Source organism: Chrysemys picta, chromosome 2 (genome assembly GCF_011386835.1).
Source record: "Chrysemys picta bellii isolate R12L10 chromosome 2, ASM1138683v2, whole genome shotgun sequence".
Lineage (NCBI taxonomy): Eukaryota > Metazoa > Chordata > Testudines > Emydidae > Chrysemys > Chrysemys picta.
The window spans coordinates 159,714,427-159,740,063 of NC_088792.1; the positions used below are offsets into that span (position 1 = coordinate 159,714,427).

General features: G+C 46.5%; 1 long non-coding RNA gene across 1 annotated transcript in view; it reads right to left on the minus strand.

Annotated features, from left to right (window-relative positions):
* Positions 1 to 1,002: 1,002 nt before the first annotated feature.
* The window catches only part of LOC122172160 (uncharacterized), a 44,697-nt gene continuing 20,062 nt past the window's right edge, over positions 1,003 to 25,637 (minus strand). The window contains exons 2-5 of the long non-coding RNA XR_006172202.2: positions 7,530 to 7,604; positions 6,409 to 6,619; positions 4,657 to 4,796; positions 1,003 to 3,926 (exon numbers count right to left, since the gene is read on the minus strand). This is a non-coding gene — a long non-coding RNA (uncharacterized LOC122172160). The remainder of the gene's footprint in view (positions 3,927 to 4,656; positions 4,797 to 6,408; positions 6,620 to 7,529; positions 7,605 to 25,637) is intronic.

The following is a 25,637-nucleotide window of genomic DNA, read 5'->3' on the forward strand; positions in this document are numbered from 1 at the left end:
ACCGAACTGGGAGGGATTGCAACTGCTTTGGAGGATAGGGTCAAAATTCAAAATGATCTGGACAAATTGGAGAAATGGTCTGAGGTAAACAGGATGAAGTTTAATAAAGACAAATGCAAAGTGCTCCACTTAGGAAGGAACAGTCAGTTTCACACATACAGAATGGGAAGAGACTGTCTAGGAAGGAGTATGGCAGAAAGAGATCTAGGGGTTATAGTGGACCACAAGATAAATAGGAGTCAACAGTGTGATGCTGTTGCAAAAAAAGCAAACATGATTCTGGGATGCATTAACAGGTATGTTGTAAGCAAGACACAAGAAGTCATTCTTCCGCTCTACTCTGTGCTGGTCAGGCCTCAACTGGAGTATTGTGTCCAGTTCTGGGCACCGCATTTCAAGAAAGATGTGGAGAAATTGGAGAGGGTCCAGAGAAGAGCAACAAGAATGATTAAAGGTATTGAGAACATGACCTATGAAGGAAGACTGAAAGAATTGGGTTTGTTTAGTTTGGAAAAGAGAAGACTGAGAGGGGACATGATAGCAGTTTTCAGATATTTAAAAGGGTGTCATAAAGAGGTGGGAGAAAACTTGTTTATCTTGGCCTCTAAGGATAGAACAAGAAGCAATGGGCTTAAACTGCAGCAAGGGAGGTTTAGGTTGGACATTAGGAAAAAGTTCCTAACTGTCAGGGTGGTTAAACACTGGAATAAACTGCCTAGGGAGGTTGTGGAATCTCCATCTCTGGAGATATTTAAGAGTAGGTTAGATACGGTCTAGACCATCCCTGATAGACATTTATTTGGTCCTGCCATGCGGGCAGGGGACTGGACTCGATGACCTCTCAAGGTCCCTTCCAGTCCTAGAGTCTATGAATCTATGATATCATAGGCATCACAGAAACCTGGTGGACTGAGAGCAATCAATGGGACGCAATCATTCCGGGGTACAAAATATATCGGAAGGACAGAACGGGTCATGCGAGGGAGGGGAGAAGCGGGGGGGGGGGGGGGGGGACGACACTATATGTGAAAGAAAATGTAGAATCAAATGAAGTAAAAATCTTTAAGTGAATCCACATGTTCCATATATTCTTATTAGAGCATGAAATTACTATCCATAGAGATTCTAACATTAGGGCTCTATTATCGACCACCTGACCGGGCCGCTGATAGTGACGAGGAAATGCTAAGGGAAATTAGAGAGGCTATCAAAATGAAGAACTCGATAATAGTGGGGGATTTCAATTATCCCCATATAGATTGGGAACATTTCACTTCTGGCCGACATGCAGAGACAAAATTTCTCGATACTTTAAATGACCGCTTCTTGGAGAGGCTGGTACAGGAACCCACAAGGGGAGAGACAACTCTCGATTTAGTCCTGAGTGGAGCGCGGGAGCCGGTCCGAGAGGTAACTATAACAGGACCGCTTGGAAATAGTGACCGTCATATAACAACATTCAACATCCCTGTGGTGGGAAGAACATCTCAACAGCCCAACACTGTGGCATTTAATTTCAAAAGGGGGAACTATGCTAAAATGAGGGGGTTAAACAGAAATTAAAAGGTATAGTGACTAAAGTGAAATCCCTGCAAGCTGCATGGGCGCTTTTTAAAGACTTCGTCATAGAGGCCCGACTTAAATGTATATCCCACATTAAGAAACACAGTAAAAGAACCGCTGTGGCTTAACAACCGTGTACAAGAAGCAGTGAGAGATCAAAAGACTTCCTTTAAAAAGTGGAAGTCAAATCCTAGTGAGGGAAATAGAAAGGAGCATAAACGCTGCCAAATAAAGTGTAAAAATGTAAGAAGAAAAGACAAAGAGGAGTCTGAAAAACGGCTAGTCAAAAACTCCAAAGGAAATAACAAAATGTTTAAGTACATCAGAAGCAGGAAGCCTGCTAAACAACCGGTGGGGCCCCTTGATGATCGAGAGACAAAAGGAGCGCTTAAAGACGATAAAGTCATTGCGGAGAAATTAAACAAATTCTTTGCTTCGGTCTGCACGGCTGAGGACGTTGGGGAGATTCCCAAACCTGAGCCGGCTTTTTTCGGTGACAAATCTGAGGAACTGTCACCGATTGAAGTGTCACTAGAGGAGGTTTTGGAATTAATTGATAAACTTTACATTAACAAGTCACCGGGACCAGATGGCATTCACCCAAAAGTTCTGAAAGAACTCAAATGTGAAGTGGCAGAACTATTAACTAGCGTTTGTAACCTACCCTTTAAATCAGTTTCTGTACCCGATGACTGGAAGATAGCTAATGTAACGCCGACATTTCAAAAGGGCTCTAGAGGTGATCCCGGCAATTACAGACTGGTAAGTCTAACGTCCGTACCGGGCAAATGAGTCGAAACGATAGTAAAGAATAAAAGTGTCAGGCACCTAGAAGAACATAAATTGTTGGGCAATAGTCAGCATGGTTTCTGTAAAGGAAAATCGTGTTTTACTAATCTATTAGAGTTCTTTGAAGGGGTCAACAAACATGTTGACAAGGGGGATCTGGTGGACATAGTGTACTTAGATTTCCAGAAAGCCTTTGACGAGGTCCCTCACGGCAAAGGCTCTTCCATAAATTAAGTTGTCGTGGGATAAAAGGGAAGGTCCTTTCCTGGATTGAGAACTGGTTAAAAGACAGGGAAAAAAGGGTAGGAATAAATGGTAAATTCTCAGAATGGAGAGGGGTCACTATTGGTGTTCCCCAAGGGTCAGTCCTAGGACCAATCCTATTCAATTTATTCATAAATGATCTGGAGAAAGGGGCAAACAGTGAGGTGGCGAAGTTTGCAGACCATACTAAACTGCTCAAGATAGTTAAGACCAAAGCAGACTGTGAAGAACTTCAAAAAGATCTCACAAACCTAAGTGATTGGGTGACAAAATGGCAAATGAAATTTAATGTGGATAAATGTAAAGTAATGCACGTTGGACGAAATAACCCCAACTATACATACCATACTATGGGGGCTAATTTAGCTACAATGAATCAGGAAAGAGATCTTGGAATCATTGTGGATAGTTCTCTGAAGACGTCCACGTGGTGTGCAGAGGCGGCCAAAAAAGCAAATGGGATGTTAGGAATCATTAAAAAGGGGACAGAGGATAAGAGGGAGAATATCTTATTGCCCTTATATAAATCAATGGTACGCCCACACCTCGAATACTGCGTACAGATGTGGTCTCCTCATCTCAGAAAAGATATACTGGCGTTAGAAAAAGTTCAGAGACGGGCAACTAAAATGATTAGAGGTTAGGAACGGGTCCCCTATGAGGAGAGATTAAAGACGCTAGGACTTTTCAGCTTGGAAAAGAGGAGACTAAGTGGGAATATGATAGAGGTCTATAAAATCATGAGTGATAGGAGAAAGTAGATAAGGAAAAGTTATTTACTTGTTCCCATAATACAAGAACTAGGGCTCACCAAATGAAATGAATGGGCACCAGGCTTAAAACAAATAAAAGGAAGTTCTTCTTCACGATCAACTTGTGGAACTCCTTGCCTGAGGAGGTGGTGAAGGCTAGGACTATAACAGCGTTTAAAGGAGAACTGGATAAATTCATGGAGGTTAAGTCCATTAATGGCTATTAGCCAGGATGGGTAAGGAATGGTGTCCCTAGACTCTATTTGTCAGACAGTGGAGATGGATGGCGGGAGAGAGATCGCTCGATCGTTGCCTGTTAGGTTCACTCCCTCTGGGGCACCTGGCGTTGGCCACTGTCAGTAGATGGGATGCTGGGCTGGATGGACCTTTGGTCTGACCTGCTATGGCTGTTCTTAAAGCGTCCTCCATCTTTCCTGTTGGAGCTGTTACACTTTTTAATTGGTGTGTGCTGCGCCAGTTAATAATCACTCTATAGTCCAGCGGTTTGGATGCTTGCTGGGAGATCCTTGGAGTTCCTGGTTCAAATCCTGCCTCGACCTGTTAAGAAGGAGTTGGAATAAGGATGTTCTACCTTCCTGGTGACCAGAGAGGCAGCAGATTCCTGTTTAAGTCCCCTCTCTGTCGCAGGATGATGCTGGGAGAAATGAATAGGGGGCGACTGAGCTGGACTTATCTTTAATAAACTGCATGTTGGGGCTTGTGCTCAGACTGGAAACAAACACTGATATCTCTCAGGCCACTGCTGCTCCTTTGTTCCCTGAATCTCGTTCCTACGCCCCCTTCTTTTCCTTTCTAATGCCCCCGTTTTGCTTCTCAGGCCCATTCCTAGATGCTGCAGTCATGCTCCGAGAATCTGCTCCCTAATGAAAATTGCTGTTGTATGTCATCTCCTATAAGCCCATAACTGGCCTCCCTCCAGTGGGCTAACTACAGCTACCACTTTATTTTCCATTGGCTACAAACTGGCCCTGGGCAGATTTGGTCATTGCTTACAAATGTACTTAGACACTGTGGGGATGGTGGCTATTGAACACCATAGGTAATCAGCTAGATAGTTGGCTGGGTGGTTTTACGCAGGTGGCTTAGAGGTGAAATGAAAGGCTCTGTAGCTTATTGTTACCATTCTGAGCTATGTTACCTCACCATCCCCAACCCTCTGCTACTTGAGCATCTTAAATTAGGATGGCTCAAGACTTTCCCAAGGGGGCTATGATGGTATGGAGGGGATCTAGCTTCCAGGCTCCACATTACCCCAGACTGACCTCACCTGAATCCCACAGCATCAGGACCAGAGCCCAAGAAACTTTCCAGAAAAGCGAGAAGCTCATCTTTTATGGAGTGTGGGTCAGCTGCAATCACTGTCATTTGAATATTGTCCTCAGCCAGTTTCCTCTCGCCACAGCTTGCCTGCAAGTGTGAATAAATCCTTGTTGAATCTCTCTCTCTCTCACACACACACACTGCCTCTTGTGCAGGGTTTGCTTTTTATCTCCTGCGGCTCCTCTCTTATTTCACTCACTTTTATGCTCCAGTGTAAGGAGTAAAATGCTCTATAAAACCTTCACTGCACGGCCCGTGTTCACCATTGTCAAGCTGCAGAACTCGGGATGTAAAAGTTAGGGAATGAAAATCAATCAATCAATCGTGATTGGATTTATAGCGCTCCCTGTGTGCGAAAGCCCAACAAGAGCTCTACATTTTAATCAGTGCAGAACCGTATCAAAACTCATGCAAACAATTGAAAAGACTAACCCAAACCACAGACAGTGCAGCTCCCGGCTCTATATGCCTGTTCTATCCATTTAAGTTACTTACTTGGCCCTGGTCACCGGAAGTATCTGAGCATCTGACGCTCTTTAATATTGTTGCCCCTTTTTGACCTGAGCAGCTGGTCAAATTTCATTCATGGCCTTAGGGATGTTCCGGTCTGGAGTAGTCTGGTATTTTCTTTGATCCATTTTTTATTTACAGGGAATGTACAAAGTCCTGCTCCTCTGAACTCAGGAGGAGCCAAAAATAAAAGGAGCAGTTTCTTAGCCCCCCAGCCTCTTCAGTCAACACCAGACCCAAGAGCTTACTCCCTCTAGCTTTCCCCAGGGTCACTCAGACTGTGCTCACAGGCTCCTTCTTGCTTTTGGCCTCTGGCTCTTTGTCTCTCACTCACACACACACACACACACACACAGGATCACAAAAAGCCAGTGAAACCCGCTGTCCAAGTAGTGCTAGTGTCTGGGCAGATTCTATTAGGCGCTTTTTTTTTTTTTTTTTAAGGGGTGGGCCCTTATGTGTTTCTTACAACTATTTTAAATGATGGGCCTGTCCACACATCAGTTTGAAGGAGGTTTGAATTCAACCCGTAACAAGGTTTCACCCGGGCTCACAACAATATATTTATCCTTAGAACCCCTGATGAGGTAGGGCAGTACTCTTATCTGCATTTTATAGATGCGGAAATGGAGGTATAGATCCTCAAAGGTATTTAGGGTGACCAGATGTCCCAATATTGTTGGGACCATCCTGATGTTAGGGGCTTTGTCTTGTATACGCAACTATTCCCCCCCCCCCCACCTCCCACCCCAGAAAAAAAAAATTGTCCCGCTTTTTCACACTTGCTATCTGGTCACCTGGACAGGGATGGTGTCCCTAGCCTCTGTTTGTCAGAAGCTGGGAATGGGCGACAGGGGATGGATCACTTGATCATTACCTGTTCTGTTCACTCTCTCTGGGGCACCTGGCATTGGCCACTGTCAGAAGACAGGATACTGGGCTAGATGGATCTTTGGTCTGACCCAGTGTGGCCGTTCTTATGTTTTAAAGATATTGAGGGTCTTAAAGGTATCTTCTGTTGATATAAATGGAGCTTAAATACCTTTCAGGCTCTGGGCCTAGGTGACTTGCTCAAGGTCACAGGGGAAGTCTGTATCAAAACAGGGACTTGAACCCAGGTATCCCAAGAAAATCACTAGGAAATCCTTCCTCTCTAACATGTAGTGGAGTGAGTGGGCTCTCGGCTTACCATTTAGGAGATCAAAGTTCTGCTCCTCTCTTAGACTAAGTTCTTTGGGGCAGGACCTGTCAGGCTCTGGGTTCTAGGCAGTCAGGCCTGGTGGTTGGAGCAGCAGTCAGGTACCACTGTTTGATGCCGAACGCAGAGTCAGCACCAGGCTGAGAGCAGCACTGAAACCAGGATCCAGGGACAGGCCGTGAGTCAGAACCTGGGTCAGCGTCTGTAGACAAGCCAAATCAGGATCATAGTCAGAGTCTGGACACAGGCCGAAGGTTGAAGCCAGACTGGAGTCAGTCTAAGGGTCTGGGCATCAGGAGGTGGGAGCAGGGCTGGAGCAGGGTCGGAGCAGTCTGGGACAAGGTTCAGGCAGGAAGAGGGACAGGATCGAGGGCAGGCTGGAAAACTAGGGAGTCTGCAACACCTTGAGGTAGCTGGAGGTTTCCCAGGTGAGGCTGAGCAGTGCCATTGCACAGACTAACTTGCGGCTCTGGGGGTGAGAATGAAATACCTGTGCCTGTGGGCATCTGACCCGGCCCCTGCCCATGGATAGGCTGCTGCAGCACGCCCGAGAGGTGGAACACTGTAGCCTTTGCTTGAGCAACGAGTTAGTGCAGCCGAGTTGCTGCAGGCTGCCCGAGAGCTGCGTCGCTGCAGGCTCCGCTGGAGGGCTGAGGGTTGTAGCAAGGGAGCAGCCCTGGTCCAGCAGTGGGTTTGCCTCACAGGGACTCTCTTTTCATTAAAAGATTTTCAAAGGTACAAATGGGAGTTGGGCGCCCACCTGCCATTGACTTTCACTGGGATTTGAGGTCCTAACTGCCCTTTAAAGTCTATCCCTGTATGTGGGTATAGCACCTACCCCAATGGAGCCCTTGTCCTTGATTAGAACCTCTCTGTGCTACCACAATAAACAGTAACACAAGTGAGAAATGTAGAGCGTTCAGTTTAGCTTATCCTAAAAGGAGAAGGAGTGCACCGTGACTTGATTATGGTGCGTCAGTACCTTGACGGGTACTAAAGGGCCCTCTAATCTAGTGGAGAAAGATATAATAAGAACCAATGGCTGGAAGCTGAAGCCAGACACATTCCAAGTGGAAAGAAGAGAGAGATGCTTTAACAGAGAGGGTGATTACCTTTTGGAACAAACTGCCAATGGAACGGTGGAGTCTCCATCTCGTGACATCTTCAGATTCAGACCAGATGCCTTTCTGGAAGATAGGCTTTAGTCAAACACAGGGCTAACAGGGTGAAATGTAATACAGGGGTCAGACTAGATGATCTAATGGTGCCTTCTGGCCTTAAACACTATGAATCTAGGTCTTCTTATATTACTTATTTTCTCCCTCTCTCTCTTCATCCCTACCTCTCCCACTCTGCACATGACCCTACAATAATTGATCTAGGTCTGCCAATACCAGATTCTCCATTCCATGCACTATATCGGGAACAGCAGATTTTTGCACAGGTTGTTACACAGCTCCCCAACTGGCTATGCTCTAGGATGTTGATTCAGTTGGCTTCCAAACCCAGTCCTTCAGATGCCTCTGCTTCGCTCTCTCTCATCAATCATTGATTTCTCTGTGCACTCTGTTTAAAAAAGAAAGAAATCAATATTACACTAGATAAGGCTGAAGGCAACAGCACGAGGCAGGGCCAAGGGGCCAACAAAATGCAAAGGACAAGAAGCCGAGCTCCAAATTGAGCAGAGACGTCACAGGAATGATGGAGCAGAAGAGAGTGGTTGACAGAGGCAGATGGATGGAATAACAAAGAAGGAGAGAGAGAGAGAGTGTGTGTACTATACACACACAGATTACAGACAGATACGGAGAGGGGGCAAGAAGCTATACAACTGAAAGTCACTCCTGACTCAGTGGCCTGTGAGATAGAGTCTCTGTCATGGTCCCAGTGACCCCATCAGAGAAACCAGGATCAGAACTGGTACTAACTGTCCCTCTTCTCGGCTGAGAGGCTAAGGAATGAAGGGGTTGTGGAAACTGGACTCCACCCCAATGACTCTAGAAACTGGGTTTGCGCCTCAGCTGGCATTCCAGTCAGAGTCACTTTATACAATGCAGTTCCACTTTGCACTTCTCTATGGCCTCCCAGCTGTGAAGCTCAAAGCATTCTACAGACGTGAATGAATTCAACAGGACAGCGCCCCTTTGGAAGAAGGGGCATGTGATGGTCCTCATTTTACTAGTGGGACACTGAGGTACATAAGGATTAAGGACCAGATTTTCGAGACAGCTCAGCACTGTGGGGACTGAGATCTTTTGAAAATCTGTCGTTAAGTGTCACCCAGGGGCCTGCTGGGTGAACTCTTCTGAAAGTCCGGCCCCATGTGACTTGCCCATGGTCGCATAGCTAGTTGCTAATGTAACCCAGGAGTCAATGTGTGTTACCGATCCCCCTTTCTGCCCAATCTACAGAGGCTCTCAGGAGACCTGGCACTGTAACCCATGTTATCGCAAGTCATGCTTTCAGCTTTGGCAGTCCCTGGTTCAATCCCCAGTATGTCAAAGAAGATAGCAGCCATCCCACACTAACAGAGCCAGGAATAGAGTCTAGGCTTCCAGAACATGCTCCCCCCCCCTCGGGGCACTGCCCTTGCCCGTAGCCATTCTATAGCACTGCAGATAGAAGACTCTGATCTCCAGGGGTATCAAACACACCTCTGGACAGCGCTTCATTCCCCAGTGCATAGAAGGGGCTTCCTTTATCTCCAGTCTTTTCACAACACCTAATCCTGTATAAATATTTTGCCCAGTTTCAGCCTCATTAGTAATAACAATCATGGTGTAATGACCAGGTATCAATTTCTGCTCGGGGAAACAGTCGCAAAAAGATCGTTACTTTCCACTTAATTAGTCCAACCTATTTTTTTTTCTAACATTGCCACATGGAAGTCCATGGTGTTGACCTGGCAGGGACCTGCTTGGGAAGAAAGAGGGTTCTGCTGGCTTCCATTTTGCCCTGGGGGAGCCATGGTCCCCATAACAGACACCTCTGAACAACAACCATCTGCTGGGGTGGGGTAGGAGTAGTGAAATAGCCATGGGAGCTGGATTGCATTTCACAGCCTTGTTTGACAAGCCCCTTGAAGGAGCCAGAGATAAAAAGGAAAGCATAGCAGTCGAGTGATAGGATTGCTAATTACCTGCATCTCCTTCTCACCTCTTTCCCATCTGAATCCAGTCAACTCCTTGGTCAGGAGAGTTTACATGGGCATGCCTAGATAAAGCTGCTGACATTTACAAAGCTCAGTGCGCCTCTCTGCTTGCTTCGCCTGCAGGCAGCTTGGAGACAGAAGACTACATGGAAGAAGCAAACCAACGCAGCGAACAAGTGACAGGGGAGGTCAGAGCAACCTGGGACATGGAAACTTTGAGGCATTTTGTTTACCAGTACACACATCTAATCAGACCTATGTTTTTCATGTGCTGCTGGATTGGATGCAAGTCCCTCTAGTCAGGGCCGGCTCCAGCATTTCTGCCGCCCCAAGCCAAAAAAAAAAAAAAAAAAAAAGCCGCGATCAGCAGCAGCAATTGGAAAAAAAAAAAAAAAGCCGCGATTGGCAGCGGCAGTTCAGCGGCAGGTCCTTCGCTCCTAGAGGGAATGAGGGACCTGCCGCCCCCGAATTGCCACAGGTGCCGCCCCTCTCCTTTGGCCGCCCCAAGCACCTGCTTGTTAAGCTGGTGCCTGGAGCCGGCCCTGCCTCTAGTTGAGCTCTGATGCTGCCAGATTAACTTTGTGGGGACGTAGATAGACTTTGCTCAATGTTGGCATAGGAGCCCAGTACAGATACTTCTCTCAGAAGCTGTATTCAGAGTTAGTTATTCATATTGTGGTAGGACTAGATCAGAGGTGAGATGTGCAAGGTGCTGTACTGTAGAACAGTCCCTACGACACTGCTGACAGAACAGAAAAGGGAATATGATCATCTCAATTCTACAGATGGGGAACTGAGGCACGAATAGATTAAGTGACTTGCACAAGGTCACGCTGGCAGTCAATGGCAGAGCCAAGAATTGCATTCCAGTTTTCTGAGGCCTAGCCCAGGGCCTCGGCCATAAGGACCTCCTTCCTCTTAAATTGCTGGTCTCTGCGTTAACGTAATGGCAATGCAGAGTCACTGTCTCTCTCAAAATAGCACAGAACCCAGGAAAGAGCATTGTCTAGCAGCTGATACAAGAGCCTGGGAGTCTTCGCTTTGCCTCTGACTTAATCTGCGTGACCTTAGGCAAGTACTTGTATCTATGGTACAGATGGGCAGACCGAGCCATGAAGAAGTCAAACAAATACCTGCATTTCTAAAGTGCTTTGAGATCCCTGGGTGACCTATAGGAACTAAGTGTTATTTAATGGAGGGGGGAGGGGGAGGGTTGTCACAGCCATGAAGAGCCTGAATCATGCTGCGTGCTACCCTCACTCTGTTGCCAACAGTTTCTCCTTGAGCCAAGGAAGGACACACACGCACACTTCCAGACAGAGAGGGGATTTGGGAGGAAGCAGGTTATAAAACACTCTGCAAGCAGGAAAGGTTCCATTCAGTGCTTCAGGACTAGAATTAATAGGTGCAACCCATAATCCTCTTTTGGAAAGGGAGAGGTGGGAGGGGGAGAAGGGAGAGAGAGAGAGAAAAATAATGGCCAAATCGTCATGTCTTGTTGTCAGAGAGTCTTCCAGGTTTGTGAAGTTCAATGCATAGAAAATCAGGTGGAGAGCCTGCTAGACTCAGCATGTTTTTGGAGAATAAGGGGCAAAACTGACCTTCACATAATCAGCCCTGGGAGGGAAACACAAGTGTTTGTTTCCAGGAACAGGCAGGCAGCAGAGCAACACGGACAGTTATTATAAAGCTAATCTCAGCTACCCCCATCCTGTCACAGCTAAACCCCTGGGGTTTTTTATCTATATAATTTCTGCTGTGGCAATCTTTTCCTCTTAAATTCAGTGCTGGTGGAAGGAGGAAGCCTGAGAGCGTGAAGGCCTCTGATTATTATGGAGCAGGTACAACAGAGGCAGGGTAGGGCAAGCTTCCCTCATATGTTGACTCCAACAGAACTGCTCCAACCCTGACCCCACGGGACCACCTCTGGCTGAGCGGGGGTTCTGTCTCCACGGTCCATTCAGTTGCTGGCCTCTGCTGAGCTTGACAGAGGGGTAGTTAGTTCCCATCAGTCATAATTTCAGTGCCAGGGAGGGTGGAGCTGTAAACCCCGTCAAAATCACTTTGGCTGAGTTACACAGTCTAGCTCCAGGGGCAGGAAAGAGACACCCAGCATCGGAACATGTGGGGCCAGGGTCCCCATTGCCCTGTGGGCCGGATGTGAAGTCACTCCTGACTCCGAATGGCGGTGGTTTGCACCCACCTTTCACTGGCTCACTCTGCAAGGCATGGGGCAATTGAGAAACTGCTGCGTTTCAGGTGGATTCGTGAAGTAACTGGACAGCCCAACTGAGCCAAGGGCAGGGAGCTCACCTCCCTGCCAAAGAAACGAAGCCTCTTCCCCCAAGGAGTCAGCTGTTTCACCTGAATTAGGGCCCAGGATCCTAGTGTCCCTTCGATCCCCTTTTTGCAGCCTTTATTTAACATGGGGTGTGTGTGTGTGCGTGAAAATTAGGGTCTCCCAATTTCCCTCTGAGATCTAGAGCAGCATTTTCAGCAATACAAAGATATTCTAACAATTCAGGTGCTTAGTCCCTGCCTCACAGAGTTTGTCTTTCTGTTCTGTCTGTACAGCACCTAGCAAAACAGGGTCCTGGCCCACGTCTGGGGCTCCTGGGCAGTCACACAATACAAATAATAAATTCCCATAACGGCCGACCACTTGTTCTGCCTATTGGGACGTCTTATCTAGGATACACCATCAGTTCCGAACTCCAGGTGTTGTATAAGTGTAACCAACTGCTCAGCATATGTTCCGAGCCCTCCACATCACCTAATCCACAGAGAATACGGGTATGTTGACTTTTGAGCTGGGAGATGCATATTCAGATTAGCTCCAAATATTCGCTAGTGCCTAAAAATGGCGGCATGGCTGTCAAGGACGTACCCAGGGCAAGGGTGCTGGAACTGGGTGCAGGGGGGGCGAGGAAGGGGGCCATGACCCCATCGCTTTTACCATCCATTAGGGCAAGCACTGGGGTGTGTGTGTGTGAAAGGAATGGGGGGGCAGAGGCTTGGGGAGAAGGGGTGGTGTGAGGGTAGGGCCTCGGGGAAGGGGTGGCACAGGGGCCCGGCCACAGTTTATGTGCCAGTGGCCCCCCACATTTAGGGACCTTCTGCCACTTCTGACCCAGGAGGTTGGGCAGGAGTGTACTCAGGGCAGCTAGCCCAAGCCCCCGTCCATGCAGCCGCAGATGCACTGCTATTTTTAGGCTCTAACTTGAGCATATTGGGAATCATACCTGCCAGCTCAAATGCAGACAGCTCTGATGGGCCCATAAGGTACATCAGGCTGAGAACGTAGCTCTTCAGCTCAACCTGTAAGGATTCAGATGCATCCAGCACCAAAGGCTGCTAGGTTTAATTCCTGGTGTTGGCTCAGATGGTAGCCATCCCAGACGGGGCTCTGAGCAGTTCAAATCCTACTTGTGTGGCAGCTGCCCTCTCAGCCAATGCTGGGGACTGATCCAGAGCGCAAAGCAAGAGTCAATACAGCTTGAGAGACCCATCTCCTCTCTGGACTGGGCACAGAACAGGTTGTATAACCCAAACCCAGCAGTGGGGGAACTGAGCAAATGAAAACCAGTGGCATTTTACTCCCCAACTCTGCACTCTGGTGTAAATAATGACACAATGGCGCTGCACAGTTGGTATGTAAGCCAGAGGAAAATCAGGCTCCATCTCACCAGGTCAGTGGATATGACGAATCAGGAGACAATACCTCCTCCCAACACCCCTCTGTATTAGAACAATCCAACCCCCAGAAAGGCAGAGTCATGGATAGTGGGATCAAAGCTCTCCCTCACGGCTTTTTCTCCCTCCCTCCCTCTCTCTCTCTCTTTATTCAGATCACTCATTTTCCTCTTCAAAGATTCCTCTCTGGAAGAGGGATCATGCACTCACACATACACGCTCACTTTGTCTCCAACATGATGTATTTTTTGTTAACAGCTGCAGTGCACCAAAAAAAGATCAAAAGAGGGGCAGAGGGGAAGGGGATTTTGTAAAAAACACCAACAACTGAAATTGTTAAAAAAGGCGAAAGGAAATAAAAAGCCAACCTCTAAACCTACTTGTGACTTTTCCAGCGGTCCTGAACATATTTGATTCGTGGCAATACACAAGGATCGCCTAGCCTGATCCTTTCTATTTCTTTCCCCTTTGCCATTTATTATTTCTTTCCCCACCGCTGGCTGGGTGCTACTGAGCACTGACCTATTTTGTATGCAGGGGGGAGGGAAGGGATAAAACAACCCACCTCACTCAGTCCATCCACCTCCACCAATTTTTTTTTTCTCATTTTCTGAGCCAATAAGAATTGCATTTCATTTTTTTTAACTAACCTGTCAGCTCACATTACACTCCTGGCCAAATGCCCCCTTCGACCTCTCCCCCCCTGCATTTCTAACTCTCTTCACTAGAGGATGGGAACACGGCTGGTCTGAGATGTTTAGGGGGGAAGTTGTTTGGCTTCAGAGTGTTTTCACTTTCCCAGCAACAGTCAGAAATAAATGGAACCAGGCTCTGAATTTTAGCACCTGGGCAGGAAGGAATGAAAGCCGGGTATGAGGTGCCAGAGAGCCAGCGGTGGGTGTTGCTTGTGTTTGCAGGTGATTTTTTTCCCCTCCCTCTTCTCCCACCTTCAGCTGCCCTTTCTCATTTTCAGCTGATAGCAGGAAACACGGTGCAAGTTCAGGAGACGGAATAAAATGCAGGGCCCAAGTCTTCCACCCTGACAGTAGAAATCTGCAGTTAATCCACCTGTGCTCCTGGAGCTGCCAGCCATGGGGTCACTTGGAACGATTTGCAGCAGTGGTTTTTTTGGGGACAGACCCCGCTACAGTGCAACTAAACATCTGCAGCTGGCCTGCATCCGCTGACTCGGGCTCAGTGCTGTTTAATTGCGGTTTTAATAGGTCTCCAGACATCTACGCTGCAATTAAACAGCCTCATCGCCCAAGCCCCATGAGTCCAGTCAGCTGACACGGGCCAGCCACAGTTGTTTAACTGCAGTGTAGACATACCTGGGGGCTCCCCAGAACCCGTTCTACCACACAGCCATGTCACAGGATGGGGTTCCCTCACCCTGGATTCCTGCCTGCAAACAGTCTTCACACACACCAGTGGCAAGCTAAGCACCAAGTGTTTTATTTACAGTGTGCTGTAAAGCCCTTTTTCCCCTACAACATAAGGTTTTTTACCTTCTCCGTAGGGAAGATCACATTTCCCTGTGAGTCTACACTTCTGTGGCACTTCTTTCTCGCCTTCCCCTCTCCTCCCTCCTTCCTGTCACATCAATTAACAAGGTGAGTCAGCTCACCCACTGAGAACAGTTAAAAGAGGATCACCTGGTACTTAACCAATTATCTCCTCAGTTTGGCCCATGTAGGGATACACTTCTACCCCCAATATAACGCTGTCCTCGGGAGCCAAAGAATCTTACCCCATTATACGTGAAACCACGTTATATCGAACTTGCTTTGATTCGCCGGAATGCGCAGCCCTGCCCCCCCGGAGCGCTGCTTTATCGTGTTATATCCGGGTAGAGGTGTACTTGCGAAGTGCAGAGTGAGGAGCCAGCCTAAAACTACTCACACTCCCTCACAAACTGGCTGAGGCGATGCTGAAAAGTTAAGTCAACCCAGCTTTGTCATGCAGGGGTGGGAAAAGTCCATAGCCATGAGTGACGTCCCCCCTGTTTAGACAGCACAAGGTCGACGGAAGAAATCTTCCATCACCCTAGCTACCGCCACTCAGGGAAGTGGATTACTTATACTGATGGGAGAACCCTTCCCACCAGTGTAGGTAGCATCTACACTGAAATGATACAGTGGCACAGCTGTAGACAATCCCAGAGTCACTCAACACCCTGGGCCAGAGTCACACTCGTGGTCTAAAAGGTCAAAGCTCTAGAGCCCGGAGCAGCGCCCTGAGTCACAGTGGTAAGGCAAGGGTGGAACAGAGACTGAGTCCTCCCACTAGGTCTTACAGATGGTACCGCCAGCTCAGAAATCAAGGCACAACGGCATAGAGCACAGTGGCAGCGTGGTGCTGCTGCTCTTTGGGCTACATCTATTCTGCAAACGTCAGTCCCCGGCACTGTCTAGACCACACTCCCTGCAACGTGAACGTTACTGTGTTTGGTGCTTTAATCACTCCCTGACAACACAGAGCAATAACTGAGCAAAGAGCGACACGGTAAGCAGAGGCCAGTCTGGCAAGGGGCCCAGCACCCTTACAGCCAGAGAAACCTATGAGGATTGAGGACACGCAGCGCACTGGGCTCTGAACCTGTGTCCACCAAAATCAATGGCCCCATTGAACATGGTGAGAGTTTTGCCATTGATTTCAATGGTGTGGTTTTTGTTTGTTTGTTTTTCAAAATTCCTCCCCATGTGAATTTTGCCACTGAATTCAGGAACAGCAGGATCGGGTCCTCCTTCAGCAAAGCAGCACAATGGTGACAAGAGGGCTAGGGAGGGGACAGAGGAATCAGTATCCAATGTACACATACAGCAATTCCTATGGCCTGATCCAAGGCCAACTGGAGTCAATGGAAAGTCTCCCAGCTACTTACAGGAATGCACTGAGAATGGACTACGGATCAGGCCCATTGCTCTGGAGATGCATTGCAGAAGTTAAGGGAGAAGACTGGGTGGCTGGATATTTCACAGCCAAGCTGCATCCTAACAAGGAGAAAAGGCTCAATCATGATTTCCGCCCCCTTTCCCAAACACACCCGCCACATGTGATAAATGACCCATTGGGAAAGATGAATGACTCTAACCTACCAAGGGCTCCTGTGCTCATTGATTATGAGAGCTGTTAAACTTTGTGATGGGAGCAGCTCAGGATTGGAAGCTGGAGAAGTTTAAAAGAGCAGCAGGTGCAGTGTGGATTTTTGATTTTTTTTTCTTTTTTAAAAGCAACTTATTTAGATACAATTATACCAAGATACCTGCATTTCACTTCTTCAGTCTTTATTGCTAAGGACATTTGTATGAAAATAGGATTTGTTTTAATTAAAAAAAATAAAACATTCCCACCTGCTCCCACAAATAACAAGAGCAATGAAGCCGCGGCAGCAAAGTCTGTACAACCCCACCCGGGACCCTGGACAGCACTCGAGCGTCTAGCCCATGCTGCTGCTGCAGTTTCACTGCTAGCTCTATCAAAGCTAGCTCAGCTGGGTCTCCAGATGCTGCAGGCTCACCTCTGCTTGCAGAGTAGACATGCCTTCAGAGGGTTACTGGTTTATATGGGCTATTTGTCTAAAATGGTAGGATGCCAGCGTAGGCAGGGAGGCAGGATGCCAGCGTAGACCATTAGGTTGCTCTGGTTTGACAGGAGATGAGATATTAGATGAGATTTACTTATTTTCTTATTTTAATTTGATTAAAAGCACCTTTCTGGAACTCGGGATGCCGATCACTTGGGATATTTATTATTGATGAACTATCGTTATTGTTTGGTTGTTAATAATTCATGTTGTTTCTTTACAAATCCACACGCAAAAGATCCTGATGGATTCCCACCCGCAAGGCGGCTTTCCATGCACATCACCTCTCTACCCACCTCCTCAGGGGACACCTGAGCAAACAGAGAGACCTTGCAGAGAGTTCTGAAGGCCAAGAAACCAAGAGAGAAGGGTCAGCTCCTGAGTCAAGGGTCTTTTACTTGACAAGCTCGGCTTCTTGGCCTCTCCTAGGGAAACCAGGGGGGCTATTAACTCCGGCTCCTCAGCTGGCTGCAAATGTTTGACCATTGGTCTGGGTAGGTCAGTGTCTGTGGGTGGCCTTCTGGGATAGATTCACAAAATTTAAGGCCAGGAGGGACCCCTATGATCATTTAGCGCAGTGGTTCTCAACCTATTTACCACTGTAGGCTGCATATGCAGCTCTCTGTGTTATGCGGGCCACATCCACACAGGATATATACTTCCTGTATGGCCCTAAGGATGTCACATGGGCCACAGCTGTGTACAGATTGGGCTGTGGGCTCAGAACCACGGATCTAGCCTGACCTCCTGTGTAACCAGGGCTTAAATTCTCACCGAGTATTTTCTGGGGCTCAGGGCTTCTGCCTCACAGGTCAGGCCGAGGCTCGGAGTTTGAGGCCTGTGGGAGGCACTGGGACTCCTGTGGGTTTGAAAATATTTACCTGAGCAGAGCTCTGGGCAGTTCTGGCTGAATTTAAGCCCTCTGTCTAGCACAGACCAGAGAAGCTCACCCCCCAATAATTTCTGCATCAGACCCCCAGCTGCTGGTTGAGCTAGAGCAGATCTTTTAAAAAGACACCCAGTCCTGTCTTAAGGCATGCAGGTGATGAAGGAGCCACCAGGTCCTTAGGTATGTGGTACATGTGGTCGGTGCCTCTAGGGCAGTAGATAGTATATTGGATCAGATGGACCAGTGGCCTGTTTATAATTTTACTGCTATAGCACCTATAGGCCCCTTCTGAGATAAGGGCTCCCCTGTGCTAGGTACTGTACATAGACATAGTCCCTATCCTAAAGAACTGGCTATAAATAGACAAGACAGATTATTATCCCCATTCTACACATGGGAAACCGAGGCATAGAAAGATTAAGTGATTTACCCAAGGTCACAGAGACAATCTGTGGCAGAATCTTAAATTGAACTCAGACCTCCTGAATCCCGCTCAAGTGCCTGAACCACAGGACTATTCTTCCTCCACTTGGGGGGTGGCAAATGCTATTCTCCATTTAGCAGGCTGGCTTGCAGGAACTGAACTCCTGTCCAATTCCTTCCAGGCTTTCTTATTTCTCTGCCTCTCCTCGAGCCAAGTCCTGTTGCCAAAACATGCTTTGTGAAAACAGCCAGTCCTTTTCTATTTATTTGGTAATCATATTTGATTTAATTTCATGTTTCTCCTTATTCTTTTTGCTGTGCTTTCCAAGGAGGAATAATGATGGCAATGTGTTATTATTACTCCTGTCTGTGTAGTTGATTCCTTTCCTCCCCTTGTCATTTCCAACCCTGATATTTTTTTTTTTGCCTACATACAATGACTTCTGCATTTCTGCTTGCTCACCTGGAAACTGCTACATTTCCTGTTTCTTTCTGATTAGATTGTGTCTTACAGACGCATACTGCTGAGCCATTTTTAAATAAAGATGTTCGCTTAGCACAATCACCTAATTATTTGGAGTTTAGTGCCATTGTATTTTTACATACACTTTTACAATTGATTTTTTGGGCAGGAAAGAAATTCAATTGTTCCCCTGGACGCCAGCATATTTTATACATGTTGTGTTTTGTGCGCATATTACATTTTTAGAAAAATCAATTTCTGGCTGTGTACGTATTTATTAAACTCGAGGCAGAACGTGAGCCTTGGAGCTGGGGCCGGAAGGACTTAGCGGGACTTTGCAAGAAGCTGACGCAGAGTAGACATTTATTCCTGTAACATAGCTAAGCAGCAGGCAAGCTGTCCTTCAATACAGATCCTGTCCCACGCAGACCCGGAGCCCCCTTGCTTGTACGTTATTTGCAAAAGAGACAGAGTGACTCATGATACTGAGAATTAGAGAAGTGGTGCTACTATTCTTTTCTTTTTTTGGCACATGTTGCTATTTTTTATGGGCTGGATTCTGATGCCTTCACTCCTATTAACCAGAACATAACTCCATGAGTAATCCCATTGGGATCTGCTTCCTGCTCCAGCCCAAAACAGCCCACAAGGGACTAGAGAAGAATTAATTGGGCACAGGGCACTCCTGCAAACTGGACAGGAGGCATGGCTACACACATTCTAGGGTGTGCTGTAGGCCATAGGTAGTCCTGAGGAAGCTGGCATAACTTAGTGCAGTCCCCTTTCCCCTCCATGATGCTCTGCATTACACTAGGGCCCCCACATCAGTCCAGATTTAGACGGACTCCAAGGCGGTGTTGTGTCTTTTGCTCTCTGCACAATGATAATAATACGAAGAAACCACCCAGGGCACAGTTGGGGTTCCGATAACCACGCTTACTAAATAAACACAAACATGTAAGGCGCAACTACACATGCACACTGCTGCTCTGGTTGGTTTCTGGTGGTTTCTAAAACACAGAACATGATAAGCACCACTAGAGGGTTCACAGGCTATTTAAAGGGAGACAACACTTCTCATATAGGTGCCTTAAAGCTCATCCTCCAGGCTGCACCAGAATCTCAGCCACTGGCTTTAATTGTTTGGATACAGATTGTTTTTCTAAAAGATCTGGTCTAGTTCAACAGGAATTACTCAGGGAAGTTCCATGGTCTGTTTTCACAGGAGGTCACAGGCTAGATTATCACCATTATCCTTCTGGCTTTATAATCTAGGAACCGATGAATCAGTGGGACCACTGATGGTGTAAGATATAGTTCACCAGCAGTAGGGCTGAGTGGGAAACATTCCCCCCATCCCGTGAGAATCTGACATTTTAGAAAAATTTCTTGTACCAAATTGAGATGAAAAGTACAAAAAAATCTTAATTTTTCTGAACCGAATACCTCAACCCCCCCCTCGCAAAAAAACCCCATTGGTTTGGGGTTTTGATTTTTTTTAAAAAATACTTTTTTAGTATAAATTTACCAATGAAGAGTTGTTTCAACTCAAACATTCAAACTTTTTGGTCTGGCAATGTCAAAATGAGACTTTTGGAAAAATCTTGAAACGCTGATCAAAAATGTTTTGAGTCAGATGTTATGTTGAACCTGACACTGTTTTGGGAACAGTTTGATTTTCAACAAATCAGCATTTTCTCATCAAAAAATTCCTGATTGTGAGCCAGGGGATCACAATCGGGCCCTGTATGAGTTTATTCTCAAGTCCCAGATCCAGCGTTAAAATGAAACCCCATGAGAAGAGGAAATAAACATCCCACTGAAGGCAGGGATTGCACCTTGGGGCTGCGTTAAAAGTGTGCACGTGTTGGTCTCACTTTTGCCTTGATAGCATCTCCTCTGAGTGGAGCTCTGAAGCACATTATGTATGCAGAGGCATAGAGAGGAGAAGGACAGGAATGTCAAACTAATGAGTCATCTGTAGACGTACATATAGAGATATTAACCAAAAAAGCTGCTTTGAATGCCTTTATAATGCCTCTGCCTCCATCTGTCTCTCCCAGGGGACGGTTCAGTTTTCCACACTTAAGGGATTTGTAAATTCATTGCAAACAAGTGAAATGAGGAAAGCAGATACCCACACACACACACACAAAAGCAGGGGGGGTTGATGCGCCATCTGCACCAGACCTGCACCAATGCTAGCAAAGTACGTCCCTACTGCCAATAAAGGGGGAGTAAACGCACCAATAAAACCCATTAGCATACTGATAATTAATTATTTAATTACCCATGCAGGCAGCTGCAATGGAACAGCGAACACCACCAGGAATGGCTTGGGTCAAACCGCAGCCACTATGGTTTCCAGAAGTTCACGTAGGACAATTCAAAACCCACTGATCTCCCCATAGGTGTTGTTCCATTGGCTTCACTGAGACCTGAACAAGACTGGCTGTCTTCCAGCATCTCTTGGCTTCTATTCCTGGCTCTGCCACTGACTCACTATGTGACCTTGAGCAAGTCACTGCCCCACTCTGTCTCTCAGTTTCCCCATCTATGAAATGGGCGTAATTATTAGTACTAGTATTACAGTGGAACCTATTGGCCTCAAGCAAGATCAGGTTTCTGTTATGCTAGGCACTATGCAAGCATGCAGTGAGAGACAGTCCCTGCCCTGAAGAGTTTATAATCTAAATAGACAAACAGCAGGAAAACGGAAACATTATTATTCCCATATTAAAAGTGGGAAACTGAAGAAGTTAAGCGACTTGCCCAAGAGTACAGAGGGTGTCTACAGCAAAGCCAGGAGTTAAACCCAGATCACTTGAGTCTCAGTTCTGTGTCTTAACCACAAGAACACCCTTCTGTACAAGCTCTTAACAGTAGCTCACCTGGCCATCGAGTGGAAGTAGATGGAGGAAAGGCACCAGCCATGTGCTCACAGTGGCATATCCAGAGCGCAGGGGTTTCATTCTGCACCAGACTTGGCTCTAAGGCAGTGGTTCCCAAACTGGGATTCGTGAAATGTTACAGGGGGTTCTTGGGGAAAAATTCGCTAATGGCGGACAGAGCTGTCCTTAGGGACCTGAGGCAGCACGGGACCAGCAGCCCGGAGCTCCTGGACTTCCAAGAGCTAAGCAGATCAAAGCAAGCACATCTATCACACTGAGGAGATTTAAACTTCAAGACTCCTTATAAGAAATGGAAAGGGAGGTGGATATTTTTTGCTGTTTTAAAATTAAATAGGCAGCTAGGATTGTTTTTAAAATTATTATGAAGAACAAGTTTAAGCTTTGTTGTAACATGTGTTGTTTGCTTGAACTGCTCCAGACCTGAATGCTTGTATAAGAGGAACTCTGAGTTGGCTTCTTAGATACCTTCATGCTGTTTCACATCTGATACTTCTTGATGAAACATAGGAGCCTTGTCTTATAACAGGCTTATTCAAAGTGATACAAGCTACGAAAGTGAGATCTTGGAAGAGTGTTGCCATAATGTAATAAAAATACTGTAATGATAAATAATAATTAATAATAAATAGTGTGTAATAAGCATGTCATAAAAACAAATTTTATATTTCCAAGATCACTGATTTTATAATTTATACTCAGGTAAAAGAGAACATCCCTGGAAATATTCTTTTTTAGGAGGGAGTTCACGAGACTTGACATTTTGGTAAAAGGGGTTCACAGGTTGTTAAAGTTTGGGAACCACTGCTCTAAGGGCAAGGAAGGTGAGCATAAAGCTAGAGGGGGCTTTACGTATCTGTTTTTCTGAGCGAGACAAGGGCACAGGCTAGCCCAGAGAAGGCACTTTTTAAATCAAGGTAGCTTAAAGGTAATCTAAGAGCCTGATACCATTCTCTACTACACTGGTATAAATCACTATTGACACAGACTTCAGTGACATGACACTGGTGTAAATCAGATCACTAGTCAAAATCAGGAATAACTATTGACTTCCATTGCATTACACCAGTGTAACTAAGCTCACTAGTGCAAATCAGGAGATGTATTTTTTTTTCTTTGTGAGCAACTGACCATAACCAATGTCTTATTTCATTCAACTCATTTCACTCATCCCTCAAGCACAGTCTCTTTGAATTCCCTAGCTCTGTCTTAATGCTTCATTGGGCCATCAAAGGCTCATTCATGCCTTTTGGACAGTGCCAGCTATCCTTTTGCTGATTGGCTCCATAGCCTTTCAGTCAGCAAATCACCTGCCTGACGAGATGCTATGATGGACATGGAGATGTTCCAAGCTCATCTCATTGCACGTCTGCCCTGGACTTTCAAGAGACTCAAATGAGTTGAGGGGCAGGGAAACGAAAATTGGAAACTGCAGCTGACCCCTGAGAAGTGGGAATAATGGCTGGCCGTGTTTTGGGAGCCCAATAAGATGCTTTGAATGTACATGTTGTTCAGTGCTCTGCCTCCCCGCCTCAACGGCTTGCTGTGGAGGTGAAAGCGGTATTGATTTGGCTCTGTTATGATTTCAAAGTAATTCTTGGCAGCAAAGGCAGCTGAGGACAACAGCTTTGTTAAAAGTCAGGAGGCAAATAATGCTATGAACTAGCTAAACTAGGGACGGCAGCCAAAAGACTGGAGCTGTCTGTGAGCACCACATCAGAAAATGATCAGGATACTATTCACACCTCATCAGTTTCCAGTCCTGGTACCAAACACGTGTGTATGTGTGTGTGTGTATGTGTATTGGTCTGTACTGAGGTCTCTGCTCAGAGTTAGGCAAGGAAGTAGACTCACAAGAGCATATTTTCATACAGGTCTCCTGTTTTATGCTTATATTGTCAACTCTTTAGGGCAGAGACTGTTTATGTTATGTGTGTGAGCAGCACCTAGCACAGTGTGGCCCTGTTCCTTGATTGGCACCTCGAGGAATAATAAATAATAATAATAAAATACCCTGAACACAGTTCAAATGATATGGTGATTAGTGACACAATTAGATACATTAAATAGAAAAAACCCCCGAAGGTAACTAATTACTTTGGCCTCTCTGTAATATCAATATTGCTTGAAAACCTTTAGGGTTATGAACTCTCCTGATGCTGTTTAAATACATCTCTAAACAAAGACACCATGATTCCTGCGAAATATGTTGGATTATTTATCAAGATAAAGTCAAGGATGCAGGGAAGCAACATCTGTTCTAACACTGACTTCTAATAAAGATGGGAGAGATTGCTGAACAAGGTCTGAGTTTGGAAATATACATAAATAAATACAAGTGTCAGGTCGCTACTCAGCATTGTTGTTACAGATTTTTTTTTTTTTTTACCTTGGTTGCTTGGTAATGAGACAGGCTGTGAGATGATGTACAAGCCTTTGCACAGCTGGGTTAATGTCCTATGCAGGATGCAAGTACAGTGCATGTGGGTGGTTAATTTGACTTTCGTATACAGCAAGCATTTGTCTACATGGCCAAAATATTGTGTGACAGCCAGATGTCTGACCATTTATCTACCCATCCAGCTGCATGTGCTTGCTCTGAGATGTGTTTTCTGGATCTCTGAGTTTCTCATCATTTAGGTTGCACATTAATTCACTATAATATTTGTTTTCCTATTGAGTTACCACTCACCAAGGTTATTTTTTTCCAGCCTCTCCAATTCAATGGAGAAACCACATTGTTTTCTACTAAGAACCCAGTCCCGCAGGGTACTCAGCCACCCTTGACCTTTCACAGAACCAGTCCCTAAGTGGAGATGTGCTTTATTTATAGCAGGAGAAGGTACAGGAAGTGGTTTGCCTACTGTCACAGAGCAGGTAAGTGGTAGAGTCAGGGACAGAATGCAGGTGGGCTGAGCCCTACCACCTCAGGCACACACTCAGTTCTTCACTGTGGGGTGAAGCACAGTTGCATAACTTTTGGGGAAGGGTGGGGTGATATTGTGATTGTGACAATGCTGCTTGGCATACCCCTCCCATGTGGAGCTACCAGTCTGACTTTGGGGAGGACATCATGGCTATAGCGGGATGACCTCTGTCCCCAGGGTCTAGACCAGTGGTTCGCAAAGCCGGTCCACTGCTTGTTCAGGGAAATCCCCTGGCGGTCCGGACCGGTTTGTTTACCTGCTGTGTCCGCAGGTTCGGCCAATCGTGGCTCTCACTGGCCGTGGTTCACCGCTCCAGGACAATGGGGGCTGTGGGAAGGGCGGCCAACACATCCCTCGGCCCGTGCCACTTCCCACAGCGGGAACCACTGGTCTAGACGCCTCACAGGGAAGTTTGTTGGAGTTATTAAAGTGCCTGGCTCTGGATTAATCTTCTCCCCTCGCTCTCCACTGAGGAAGTCACCAAGTTAAACCATTCAAAATGATAATTTGGGCAGCAGCAGTAATTCAGCCCCTGCGAGCCCATCATTCACTCCGTGTGGTTCGGGCGGCTTTGCAAAGCAGATGCTCATTCACAAGTGCTCAATGCAAAACAATTTATTTCTACGGAGGCATCTGTCGGCCACAGCCTCCCCAAAGGCTCCACCCTCAAGCTGCCAGGCACGGGCTGATTTGGAGATAAGATTTAAAGACCCTGGGCCTGGTTCTCCAGGGCTTTGCTCCAGCCACGAGCTGTTGTAACAGCAGTGAAATCAATGGTGCTATGCTGACAGAAAGCAGGAGTAACACAGTGATGAATGGGAAGCATTGACTTCAGTGCGAGTTGCATCTACATACAATCCAGTTCTCAGTGTCCGGGGAAAGAAAGGAGAAAGATTTCCAGAGAGATGGTGCAGCACGGTTGTCACCAGTGGGGAGCACATGCAGCAAAGAGAAACCACATGGATCTAGTGGCCTAGAAACCAGGGGAACCTGTTCTTTTCCAGGCTGAGTGGCTTTAAACAAGTCACTTACCTACTTTGTTTCTCTTTGTTTATTTTTTTCCTAGCACAGCATTAAGCTTACTCAGGGCCTGTAGATGCTACTGTAGTACTCAGCCGAGGGTGGTGAAGACCAAGGTACACAAGTCCATTTTTTGACAGTCCTTTCCCAGCATTTGGT